General features: G+C 46.1%; 1 protein-coding gene across 1 annotated transcript in view; it reads left to right on the top strand.

The window, feature by feature from the left end:
• The first annotated feature begins 1,908 nt into the window (after nucleotides 1–1,908).
• The window catches only part of PIK3R1 (phosphoinositide-3-kinase regulatory subunit 1), an 86,706-nt gene continuing 76,584 nt past the window's right edge, over nucleotides 1,909–12,030 (top strand). Inside the window, exon 1 of the mRNA XM_058730646.1 lies at nucleotides 1,909–2,047. The gene's annotated coding sequence lies outside the window, so the exon portion shown is untranslated. The remainder of the gene's footprint in view (nucleotides 2,048–12,030) is intronic.

Genomic DNA, 12,030 nt, shown 5'->3' with positions numbered 1-12,030 from the left:
TAAAAGCTAATGTTAGTGCTCTGGGGGGCAGATAGCATTACAGAGGAAACAAAGACTGAAATTATTCAGCTTATCGAAGAAAAGCATAATTTTCCTCCCATGGGACTTAATGCTGCGTGTTCCATAGGATGGAAAAAATGAAAGAATATACAACATAAATTGCTAAAGACCACCTAAAAACGAGGAAGCTCGATTTAAGGATTTCATGCTTTTTTAGGTTTGAGGGAATAGAACCCCATCGTAACAGTATGTAAGTCCCTTTCCAGGAACTCATCGTGTACAAAAGGAGAGGGTAGCTGGTAAGGTTTCTTCAGACCCAAGCCTAAAGGAAATAGTGCAAATATCACAGCACTTAGAGCTCAGTTTATTGGACTGGGTCAAGGTAATTCTACTCCAGGCTAAGACACCTCATTTCATTTACCAAGCTCAGGCAAACAATAGATGAAGCCCATCATTTCATAGAGTAGGTGGAAAGGATATTGCTTGGTAAAGTTTCAGTAAAGTGGATTCTTAAACATGTAGGTAGTTCTCTACTTCTCTATCTCCACTTTAAAAGACATGTTGGAATAATAGGTCAGTACCTGAAACCTAAAATAGAAGAAACTCTTTCCATTAGAGTGTGAGTCACCTTTCAAAATGATTTTATTTTCTGAGGATACTCAATCAATTTCAGGATGTCCTCTACTTCCAACACCCAAGGAATAAACCACCAAATTCAAAGTTTGACACAAGTCTTAAGTGATGGTTAAAAAAAAAAAAAAAAAAGGAAAATCCTTGCAAGGGAATTGGCAAAGAGCTGTAAAAGGGCTTTAGGGCAAGCAGGCTGGGCGCGTGCAGATCTCAAAACTGCTGAAAAGAGGGATCTGCGAATAGATGTTTAAAAAGCGGACTCCTCCACGGTTTAATAAGTAAAGAGCAGAACACAAGTTGCTGGCATTCCATCTCATCCGTCCTGGGAAGGTCTGAACCAACATCAGATTTTTCTTCAGCAACTAAGTAATGATTCTTAGTGGAATAATCTGCATTTGAAAACTAACATTTAAGAGACAGTACTCCCTCCACTCCCTACCCGAGGGGCCGTGGTCCGCCAGAGCGACCTACATTTGCTCCGTCATGTCAAGGCTGGAAGGGATCAGTTAGCGTGCGCCCTCTTCATAAAACTCTCTTCCCCAGTCGCGGGCCCGCCTGGCTCCCAGCGGCGGCGGTGCCAGTCTGCTGGAGCTCGTGGCAGCTTGCGGGCGCTAGCCTCTCCGGCTCACCCCTTCACCCTTCCTTCACCCCGGGACGCCACGCGGATAGCGTGGTTTTTCCGCCCACTCCCGAGGCTGTGCTGGCGAGGCCGGGAATTGCAGGGCCTCCCCGCCTTGGCGAGCCCAGGAATCCGAATCCTCCCCGCCCTTGGCACTCCGCTGGGGCACTGGGGGCTCGAAGGAGAATAGGGGTCGGCTCCAGACCCTCCGATTAGAGACGCAGCCTGTTACGTCTGAAATCATCCCCCACCTCTCCCGGCCCCACCGCCTCTGGTCCCGGAGACACCGGCAGCTGGCTGTGCCGCGGCCTGGCGCAGACCCAGAGCGCTCCACCGCGGAGCTAGCGCGGGGCCCGGACGCCCGGGGCATCCCCGCGGCCGGGGGCGGAAGGCCGGCCCGGCGGCAGGAAGGGTCCGCAGAGCCGGAGCTCCGCCCCTCCGGCCGCCCAGCTCCAGGGCCGGCACGGTGAGTGGCGGCGGCCGAGGGCGCGGCGCCAGCGGAGAGGGGCGGAGACGTGCGCGCTGGTTGGCGCGGGCTCGGGGGCGGGGCGCGCTGGGCCGGGCCGGAGGCGGGGCCGGCGCCGGGCGCTGGAGCTGCTGGCTGACGGAGAGGAGTCGCGAGCAGCTGGAGCGGAGTTGGAGGAAGCGGCGTCCGCGACGAGGGCTGCGGGCTAGCGGGTTGGAGGCGCCGCGCTCGAATCGGGAACGGCGGGCGGGTCGAGGCCGAGTCGGAGGCGCGTCGGAGGCCGCCGCTGCAGCCTGGGCCCCGCAGAGGAAGGAAGCCGGCCGGCAGGGGAGGTAGGCGGCGGCAGCGGGTCCGGGTGTGCGTGCCCGGGAGGGGGAGGCAGTGCGTGCGCGCGCGGCTGCCGCCGTTCTCTTCCTGTCACCAGCAGCCGCTTCTCCTGCAGAGCAGAGCCGGGGGAGAGCGGGCTGGCCGCCGGCATCTCCGGCTCATGGCCAGCGTTTTGCGTGCTCCCGGCCGCCTCAGAGCTCCCGTTTCCCCGGTCCTCTTCCGAGCTGGCTCTAGCTGCACGCCGCCGGGCGCATTCGTCCCCTGAGTTGCAGGCGATCTCGGGCTGGTCTCCACCCCTCCGTTACCGCACACTTCTGAGGGTCCTTGCTGTCGCCTTGCAGTTTTCCGGGGTCCTTCACAGAGCGCCCAAACCGTTGCCTTTGAGTTAGCGGGAAGGAGCGAAGCCTTCCCCCGCGTCCTTCGGCTGCAGCCAGGGTAGCTGCTCGGGCCCTTCCCCCGAGCGGGTGGGGCGGCGGTGGTCCCCGGAGCTCGCCCCGAGCCCCCGCCCTCCGAAGTTTGTCTTCCTCCTCTTCCGGGGTGGGGGAAGTGCGCCTCGGGGCGGCTGGTCGCTGGGGCCCTAACGGCGTTTAGTGCCGGCCGGGCCTGGACAGGTTGTTGGAGGCATATTTAACCGGGTCCTCCAACAGCCCGGAAATCCAGCTTTTTGTAGCGCGGAGCGAGAGTGGAGGGACCTGCCCAGCAATATGGAGCCGGCTAGGGAGAGCAAGAGAGTGTGGCAAGCCCGAGCTAAAATATCGTGGGGGAATTATCTGGCAACCGCTGCTCTAACACTCACTTCCCAAGAGCAGAAACTGCCCCGCAGATCGCAAGACAAAGAGAACTGGGAAGCTCAGGCCAGGCACTCCAGTACCGATACATACTTTGGTAACCTGAATTGGAGCATGAACTAGAAGGGTGTGAGTGGAATGGCTGTTACATGTTGAATGCAGAATGTGTGTGAACTGGATTTGGGGAAATTCTTAGGCTTTCTGAGTGCTGTTAACATGGAAAAGGTCTCCCTTCCACCGTTAATCCCTGGTGGAGCTGCAGCACTGTTGGTGTCTGAGTATGAGTTTACTTTTTATTTGGGGGGGGAGCGGGGGTTGACTTTGGAAGCGGTACGGGGTTGGTTTTTTTCTTTTTTTTCTTTTCCTGTTCTGTTCTTTTTCTCTTTGTCATTCAGTGCGAAGTACGACTGGATAAAACAGTTCCGGGTTTTGAGTGCAGCCTAAGATTGTCATTTCAGCGTAAGGAGGTTCAAGTTTTAGTTGTTAGGCGGGACTTTCACCAAGCTTATTGACCTAGGCATTTATCTGGAATTGCATTTTAATGTTTCATTAGCTTGGGTTGCGTTTTCCACTTTAAAGATGGGTAGGTAAGCTAGAAAAGATCGGAGTAGACATGTTTATTTCTGAGGTATGCTCTCAGAATAAAGGATCTTCAGGGTGCAAATAATTGGGAATTTGGGGAATTCTGCACAGAAGGCCGCAAATATTAATCTTAAAAAAGAAAAATACCCCCCCCCCCCACAGTTCCTTAATACATTTCACCTTTCTTGAAATTAACAGTTAAAACTCAGAGGATAGCTTCTTAGAAACAAAAGTTGCTTAAACTTTGGGAAGCAAGTGTTTTTTGGTTGTTACAAAGAAAATACCTTAAGAGTAATTCTTTTTTTTGGGGGGGGGGGGGCTCCCTGTAAAGTTCTAGAAGGTGTGTTTGGTTCAGAATCAAGGTTTAAACTGGAAACGTCAGTGGAGGAGACCTACCTGCCTTACAGAATTGTTGGGTTATGTCACTGCTGGCCTCTTCAGCTTTTGTATGCTAGTTGTAGGCAGGTAGTAGATAGTCATACTTTTCCATAACAATGTACGGGTTTTTATGATTGGAAGGAAGTTCTGTGTATCTCAGACTGGCTTTCAAAGTGCTATGTGCATTTGCTTTCTAACTTCCATCTTGTTTTGGGACCTGTTCTTGTCAGTTGCATAACAGAACTCTGGTGCACACTGTCTATCTGCTGTTTTATCTGCTTTTGTAAAATGATGTTATCACTGTGTCTTTTCTCACGTATGATGCTGATAGTGTGAAAAAGCACTTCCCTTCCCATTGGTTAATTATATTGTCTTTTCTTAGCTATTTTTTGTTTAATTTATTAAGATCAGGAAATCCGCACAGCATAAAGTTGGTTTGGAGGAATGAAGTGGTACAATAAGTTACAGTTACCACATATTTTGGTTGTTGGTAGTGATTCTGGTAGTATGCGTTTATCTTCTGGAAATGCCAATTGTATCTCAGCTGATTTCTGAAGGGTTTTGTATCTTCAATGCAAAGATACACCACCTACCTACCCAAATCTTGTGTTGTTAAACGTGTGACCATACCTTTAATTAAATTCTTCCGTGAATGCCGTGTGATTTTTAAATTAGTGTGTTGGTCAAAATCTCCTTTTTTTCTTAGATAGTTCAGGGATCAGGTTCTAAAAAGGCATCCACTCTGAAAGATTGTCCATATGCTCATTAAAACAGGAACAGTTTCAGTTCACCTTTTATTGTGTTTGCATTTTGTGATTTTCAAAATGCATTTTATTGCATAAAGCGATGGTGAAGGAGCAGATTCAAAGAAAGTGATTTAATGGTTAGGTTAGATCATAGAAAGCTGAGATAATGGTTGCATTTAGAGTTTTGCTTTTAATTCTCTCACCTGTGGGGCATACACCATGCAGCAGAAAATGAGAAGTGTTTTTTTCTGTACGTTATACATTTTAAATAGGCTCCCCACAGATCTCCCTGTTTTGGAGGACACAGGGATTTGCCAGAGAAGGCAAGAGAATGGAGCCTCTTAGTAAAGCTCTTAGAAAATGAGGTTGCTTATCAGTGGAGGGAATGGCTTATCAATTTAGCTTTTTGCCTTAGAAGGCACAATATAAATTGTGTAACAACTATTAATAAAAGACTTAGGTTGTAAGTAATTTTTAAAATATCGGTATTATTTATTGCTTTTTTTCTCTGTCTCTTCCACCTATATCCTAATGTGATTTCTTGTTATGCTTCTGCCAACACTCTTATTGGAATTACTTGCCTAAAAGAATGGCAATTAAAGGCCATTTCATGTACATTATGCCAAATGAGCTGAAAAATAGACTACATAATTACTCATAAACTTGTCTGTTTGGCTTATGTTGGGTTTTTTTTGTTTTTTTTTTTGAAAGGGTACAATGAGCTTTGCATAGCTTTTGCTGAAGAAAAAAATCCTGCTATAAAAACATCTTTGGAGATTTTATCTTCCCAGCATTGTCCTCCTTAAAGTAAATAAAATACATACCCACAGGCACCTGTAGTGAAAATAGTTTTCAGGTTAAGGATCACCCCAGAAAGTACTGAAATCAAAGGAGTTTGGGCAAAGTGTGAGAAGACCCCAGCACTGTGCAGAGTGGGTTAATAAAGCGAGGTCCCTGGGCAGGCATGCCTTGCCCCTCCCCTCCCTAGCTGGACACCGGTGGTCCAGACCCTGGGAGGAGCGAGGGCTGCAACCTAAGGACGAAGCTCCCTTTAGTCCCTGGAGGACTGTGTTAGTGCCTGTCATCTTTTCTCTTTGAGGGCAGCTAGATCACCATATCCTGTTGGAGAAGTCTTGGCCCCTCCCTGGTCTCTCCAGAGCCACCCTCTCCCTCAGGCGGGGAGAGAACTAGGTGGGCAAAGTCCACCTGCTGCCTTTATGTGTCTGTCTGAAAAGAAGTTAAGGAGACAGCAGACTTTTATTTTGGCTAACTTCAGGATGCATTTACAAGGGTTTGCAAGCATTTAGAGGCAACACACACACACACACACACACACACACAAATTCCTAGCAAATTTTCCTGTTTCAGGTAGGAAGTGTATAATTGGAAGTAAGGGATGTTGAATACTAGTAGCCATAATAATAATGATATCAATGATAACATAGCCGCAGTTCACTAGCTATGTAACGTCAGGCAAATTATCTAAGTTTTCTGTGCTTGTTTTCTCATCAGTAAAATGGGGATACAAATTGTATCTAGGAAGTTGTAAGGGTTAAATGAGTTGATATATACGAAACTCTTAAGAGCTGTGCCTGATCCATAGTAAACACTACGTTGGTGTTAATTGTATTAAGCTCTAATTATCCAGAACAGAGCTTAGCACTTTATAGATGTAATTTCATTTAATCGTCCTAGTAACCCTGTAAGGTGCAGGTTTGCTTATTGTATCTGCCTCATAGATGATAAAATTGTGCCATGGAGAGATCTGAGTAACTTGCCCAAGGTTAAAAATCCAGACAGTGATGGGGACAGCTGCCCGCGTCTGAAGCTCAGTGCTTATACTAATCTTCTTGCTAAGACTTTTGCAAAATAGCGCTGCATTTTCACAAGAGGAGCCAGTTCAGATCATCTTCCTTAGTCCTCTTCGTTCCATGGCCTTTTCCTCAGTACCTGTTCACCGTGATGAGGCAGAGAACCAGAATAGTCACCCCCTTGGCCTTTCCCGGGTGATGGCATATGTTTCTGAGGCCCCTCAGAAGCTGCTGGAGGAGCATCGGCATCTTTCTGCCAGCCTCCTGGTGATGACTCCAGCTGGACCTGGGTCTCTGTTCTCTGCCCCTCCTCAGGTGCTCCGGCTCTGTGTCCTCACTTTGTTTTCTGCAGAGTCCTGCCTCCTGGTTATTTCACCTAGTACCCCTGTACTGTCCTGTACCCCTCCTAGCCTCACTGCTCTTGGGGTGCCACACGGGCTTGCAGGCAGGAGTCTTCATCTAAACACCCTGCTTGCCCACAGTAGGGACTAAGCCCCGAGGGTTGCAACCATCAGCACGTTCTGGTTGGTTTGAAAATGAATGGGGGTGTTTGATGACTATTGATTTAGGTTCAATTTAACTTTGCTCTGACTTTGATTTTTATGATTTCCAGAACACTATACTTGAAAGGTGGAAAGCTTTTTAAATAATTTCTTAATTTAGGTTGGGAGCTTGCCCTAGACTCAGACCTAGCACCGGGAGGACAGAGAAATGGAATGTAGGGAAGTGGGGGTCGGGGTCCATGAACCCTCCATGGCCTTTGCATCTGAGTCGAAGATCCAATGCGTGCTGGGACCCAGTGCCAAACTGCTAATTCAACCACAGGATAGAATTGTATGATTAGAGTATATTCTTGATTTATTTCAAGTGATTTAAAATATCTTATATTCCTTCCTCCCATTAAGTTTGGTAAATCCTTGTCCTTTGTAAAAGGGGAGTAAGTCAACACAAAGTCAGAGCACTTTGCAAAGAATTTTGTTTGGTTCTCTGCCAGAATGCCTGCAGGATAGAGTGTTAAATTGAAAATTTACATTGAGGCATTTGAACATTAAGAAGTCATGGATTGCTGATTGTCAGACATCAGACACAACTTTATTTTGAGGCACAGAATAAGAATAGATCAGTATCTTAGCAAAGAGAGAAAATATACTTCTGATAAATGGTGTGACAGGCAATCTTTGAAAAGATTGAAATACTGGAGCACAATAATTACTGTTAAAGAAATTTTGAACTATTACATGTGATGTTATGTGAGTAAGTTTGTTATTTGTTGATGGGATTTCTTTATACCTTTTACAGTAATTTACATGTACAGTAGCTTAGAGCCTAGATTAGAAAACTGCATTACTTATTTGAAAACATTAATTTATGGATGGTAGATATTTTTCACATATAAAACCTTTACTATGTTAACAATTATGTTGGAGCTAGGTGGTAATAGTTCATTGGACAGGTGAACATAGCCAAGGAGATTAGAGCCATAATCTTGTGAATCTCGGCAACATGTATCCGGTCAATCTGGGTAGTTTGGGCTCCAAATTGATCTTAGGAGGGTTATGTTACACAGGCAATGCCGATGCCTCAGGCTGCTGAGTTTTCTGCAGTCCTGGGGAGAATTTGAGGGTAAGGGAAAAACGAAAAACAAAAAACTTGCCAGTTGTCAAGATATGATAGCTCTTGTGACTATGGTTTAATGTTTCCCATATCCCCCCTCAGGAGGACCTGAGTTGTTAGAAATTGTGTAGTCAGGGGCCTGGGACAGCGGTAGGGGACATAGATGCCAAGAGGGGTACAGGTGGCAGTAGTTGAAGCTCTTAGAGCAGAAGTGGGCAGGATTCCAGAAGTGGGCAGCCTTCCAGAAGTGATGTGCCCAGTATTCTTTTATTCATAGTTTATAGACTTCTTTGGCAAGGATGCATTTTACTGAAGTCTCTTTGGAAGAAAATTTGCATTGTCTAAGATACTGGGTCCTGAACTTGATGGGACTGCTGCCAGGTTGTAGTGGCTTTTTTTGGCAGGTGTGTTTGTGAAAGAGCCACAGACACTATCAGTAGGGCCACTGTCACAGAGAGTAAATAGAAAGCAGACATTCAAGGTTAATCTGGGGGGCCAGAGTATGCAGGCAAGGAATCTGCATCATTGACCCCATGGACCCATCAGGGCTGTCTTTTGTCATCAAAGCAAGTTGAATTTGGGCAGTAGGTTTTCGTGGTGTTAAAAGTGTCAGACCTGGAGCTAAAATACTTGAAGGTGACTTGTGATTCCTCCCATCAGTTGATCAGTGTTACCATGGCCAAGGTACTAAATTCTTTGTTATCTCAGTTTCCTCCTCTGCAAAATGAGAATATTGATAGTGCTGCCTCAGAGTTATGCTGAGTATTGACCCAACATGCTGGGCCGTGTATAGATCCCATTAAGCGTTAGATGATTCTGATTGAATGAGTTAATACACACAGAGCTCCCAGTAAGTATTAGATAAGGAGGAAGAGGAAAAAGATTGGATAGATTAGTATACATACAGCTTCCAGTAGTGTTAGATGATGCCCATGATGATCAATATGACAGTGACCGTCATTGAAATGGGATGGCCATCGGGAGAAATTGTGTATTGTGCAGCAGGGTAGAAGAGCCTGCCTCTTCTCCCTGGCCAAGACAGGATAGGGACAGGACACTATCCAGTCCCCACCCACATGACTAGTCAGCTCTCCCTCTTCTCTTACAAGGTTGCTCTCCAACCACTTTGTTGGCACTGAATCTTGGCCAACCTTGAATTGTTTTGATTGATCTTCATGGCCTTGGCATTGTTGAGTCCCAGAAGACAGGAATGGTGTGTTCTTATAATCTTAGCATCATAGAAGATGTGGCTTTTTGTTGTTTTTGTTTTTTTGTTTTTTTGCTTTTTTTAAAATCCAATGAGAGCCCAGAATTCTGCACAGGATTCTTCTAACAGGGAAAGTCAGGTTCTCCTTACAAACATTGAGGGACGGGAATTTGTAGAGATATATGGGTCTCTGGCACCTGGGTGGGAATTGCTAACTCTCAGGTCTGGCCTTCTTGAGATCATCAAGTTCCTCAGGGTTTTTTTCCTCTTTGCACAGATTTAGCCTCAGGCCAACATTAGTATAATTTTCAGGTTTGTAAAACCTTGACCACACATGGAGCCTCTTAGTGTGGCCTCCGCTTTTGGAGGCCTCCAACAGGCCTCAACGCTGTAGAGGCCTCCCTCTACAGAGGTGTGCTGTGATGGGGGGCCTGGTGGCTGCTGAGGGCTGTGTGGGGGAGAGAGTGATTAAGAGAGACAGGGTGGGAGGGAGAGAGAAAGGGAGGAAGAGAGGGAGCATAAAATACTCGCCATTCTGTGAAGAATCTCACCAAACTGGCCCACTGGGTTGTTGAAATAGAGGAAGCCATAGGCAGCAGCTGGTGGGAAGATCTCTCCAACCTACTAGTTGAAGATGTTTTTTTGTTTTTTTTTTTTCCATAAAGACCTACATTGCCAGGAAAAGCTAACAAAAATTTCAAGGCAGATTTGGAGGAATTAAATTATTCTTAGGCATGTTGCCTAGTTTCCAGGCATTTAGGGATATGTAAATTTTCATGTTCTTTAGAGTTTTGTGTCTCATTTGTACAGAGTACATTAGTACTAAAAACGAAATTTGCTAGTTCTACATTTTTGTGTGAATTTCTGCAGTGAATATTTAATTTGATCCTGGATCTATCAAAAGGAGAGGTTGTCTTCAAACATAATATAGTTTATTTTTCTCCTACACCCTGCTGGTTGCTTTAATTTTTTCTTAATCCGATGACTGAAACACAAAGTAGAATATCTATCTCAAATTAATATTCTTACTCTGCAAAGGTTTCCAGTGTTTGTTTTTTAGTTCTTTTAATTTTAACTCTCCTAAGAGTGTTATTGTACTATGGCTAAGAGGCTCTATAACCGTGTAAAGTTGAATGCTTTATGCTTCTGAATGCCAACATTACTGTCTGCGATTAGATCTTACTTCTTAAGATGCATACGCCGATGAGTTCCTTTAATACTAAACATCTAAAGTGGCCCCACTCGTTAAAACGTATCAAGCTGTCTTTGATATAGAACACTGATATTCTGTGGCTGTCGCTGATGGCTTTGTGACTTGGCCAGCTTAACTGAAACCTTTAGGTTGCTTTTACTCTTTGTAATAAAGATAGCATTGAGAAACAACTAGGGTGCAAAGCATGTACATGGACACCCTGTTCTATTGGCAGGCAGGCCCCTTGCTGACTTTCCCTCTCGAGAGTCTGGAATCCCTCTGCCTCCACTATGTTAAAAAAAAAGAGGAAAGCTTGCAACTGCTCGTTTTCCCCGACACTGGGGCTGTCCTTCCAGGGTGATCTCCCACAACCATCTCTGCTTTCTCTCCAGTTCCTTAACTCCTCAAATTCTAGTTAGTATCTTCAATACCTCTAGACTGGGGTCTGCTTTCCCAAAAGCCAGTGATGATGCGGTGATGGGCAGAGCCCAGGTTACCTGGCTTTGCCTCACTTTCCTCCCTGCTGGAGGCCCCTGTGGGATTTGGTCTCAGGGATTCGCTTTTCCCACCAAAACCCTCTAATTTATTATTTCCCGCACATAGGGTTTGTGTCCAAAGCGTGACTTTGCTTTTTCAGGTGTGTTCAGCAAACCCCAGTGTTTGATCCTTGGATCATTTTTTAACCTTTAATATTTTTCCTTGTGAGTTCCTCCATTCCACTGAGTTCAGTCTTGCCTTATTTGCAGCTGATCACCAGATCTGTAGCGTGTTCCCTTAGAGTCCCAGACCAGGTTTTCCCCTGCCTCCCACCGTCCTTGCATCTGTAAGCCTGTCAGTCCTCTTGGCTTCCCTTTGCCTGATACCCGTGGCTAAATTCTTTTAACGAACTCAGGTTCAGGCTGAGTTTTGCTGCTGTCCTGACCCACATTTGAGCATCGCCGCATCCACTCAGGCTTCTTCAGCAGCGTCTGTTATTTCATTCTTCTCCTTTCCATACCTTCTGCTGCCACCTTGGTTCATGCCCTCAGGACCCTTTTGCCCAGACCACTGCAGAACACAGTTGACACCTTTCCTCACCTCTTCTATCCCTATGCCGATCTGTCCTAGTCGCTGTTACTAGATTGAGATTCTTTAAGTGCATCTCTGACCTTGCTGCTCCCCTCTCTCCACGCATTTTCGGTGGTGCCCTAAATTGGACCACATGACTCACAAACTCAGTGCAGGCATGCATCATGTCATATAACCCCTACCTATCTTCCTAATCCAGATCCAGTGTTCCCTCTTTGGCTTCAGATGGATTGGACTGCCTGTTCTAGCTCTTCCCAGAATATGACATTTGCTTAGTCACATCTGTACCTAAGATCATGCTCCACATTCCATTCTGTCTTCAGATCCCTGCAGTTAGATGTGGTCCCTCCCTCATCGAACCCAATACCATTAGTCTCTGCCTGTCTTAGGGTACTGACCTAGTGTTATGGTTCCTTGTTTACCCTTCTTATCTCTGAGACGCTGCCACATGCCAGCACACCTCCCATCCCTGCCTGGTGTTCTTACTAATCTTTGTTGTATGTATCATGTTGAGCAATAGCACACCGGCCTGTGCATGTATGCCAAATTGATTAAATACTTGTTGAATGGAAGTAGAAATTCAAATTCACACAGATGGCGAA

Source organism: Neofelis nebulosa, chromosome 1, assembly GCF_028018385.1.
Source record: "Neofelis nebulosa isolate mNeoNeb1 chromosome 1, mNeoNeb1.pri, whole genome shotgun sequence".
Lineage (NCBI taxonomy): Eukaryota > Metazoa > Chordata > Mammalia > Carnivora > Felidae > Neofelis > Neofelis nebulosa.
The sequence above is the reverse complement of the archived record's forward strand: the minus strand, read 5'-3'. Positions and strand labels throughout refer to the sequence as shown.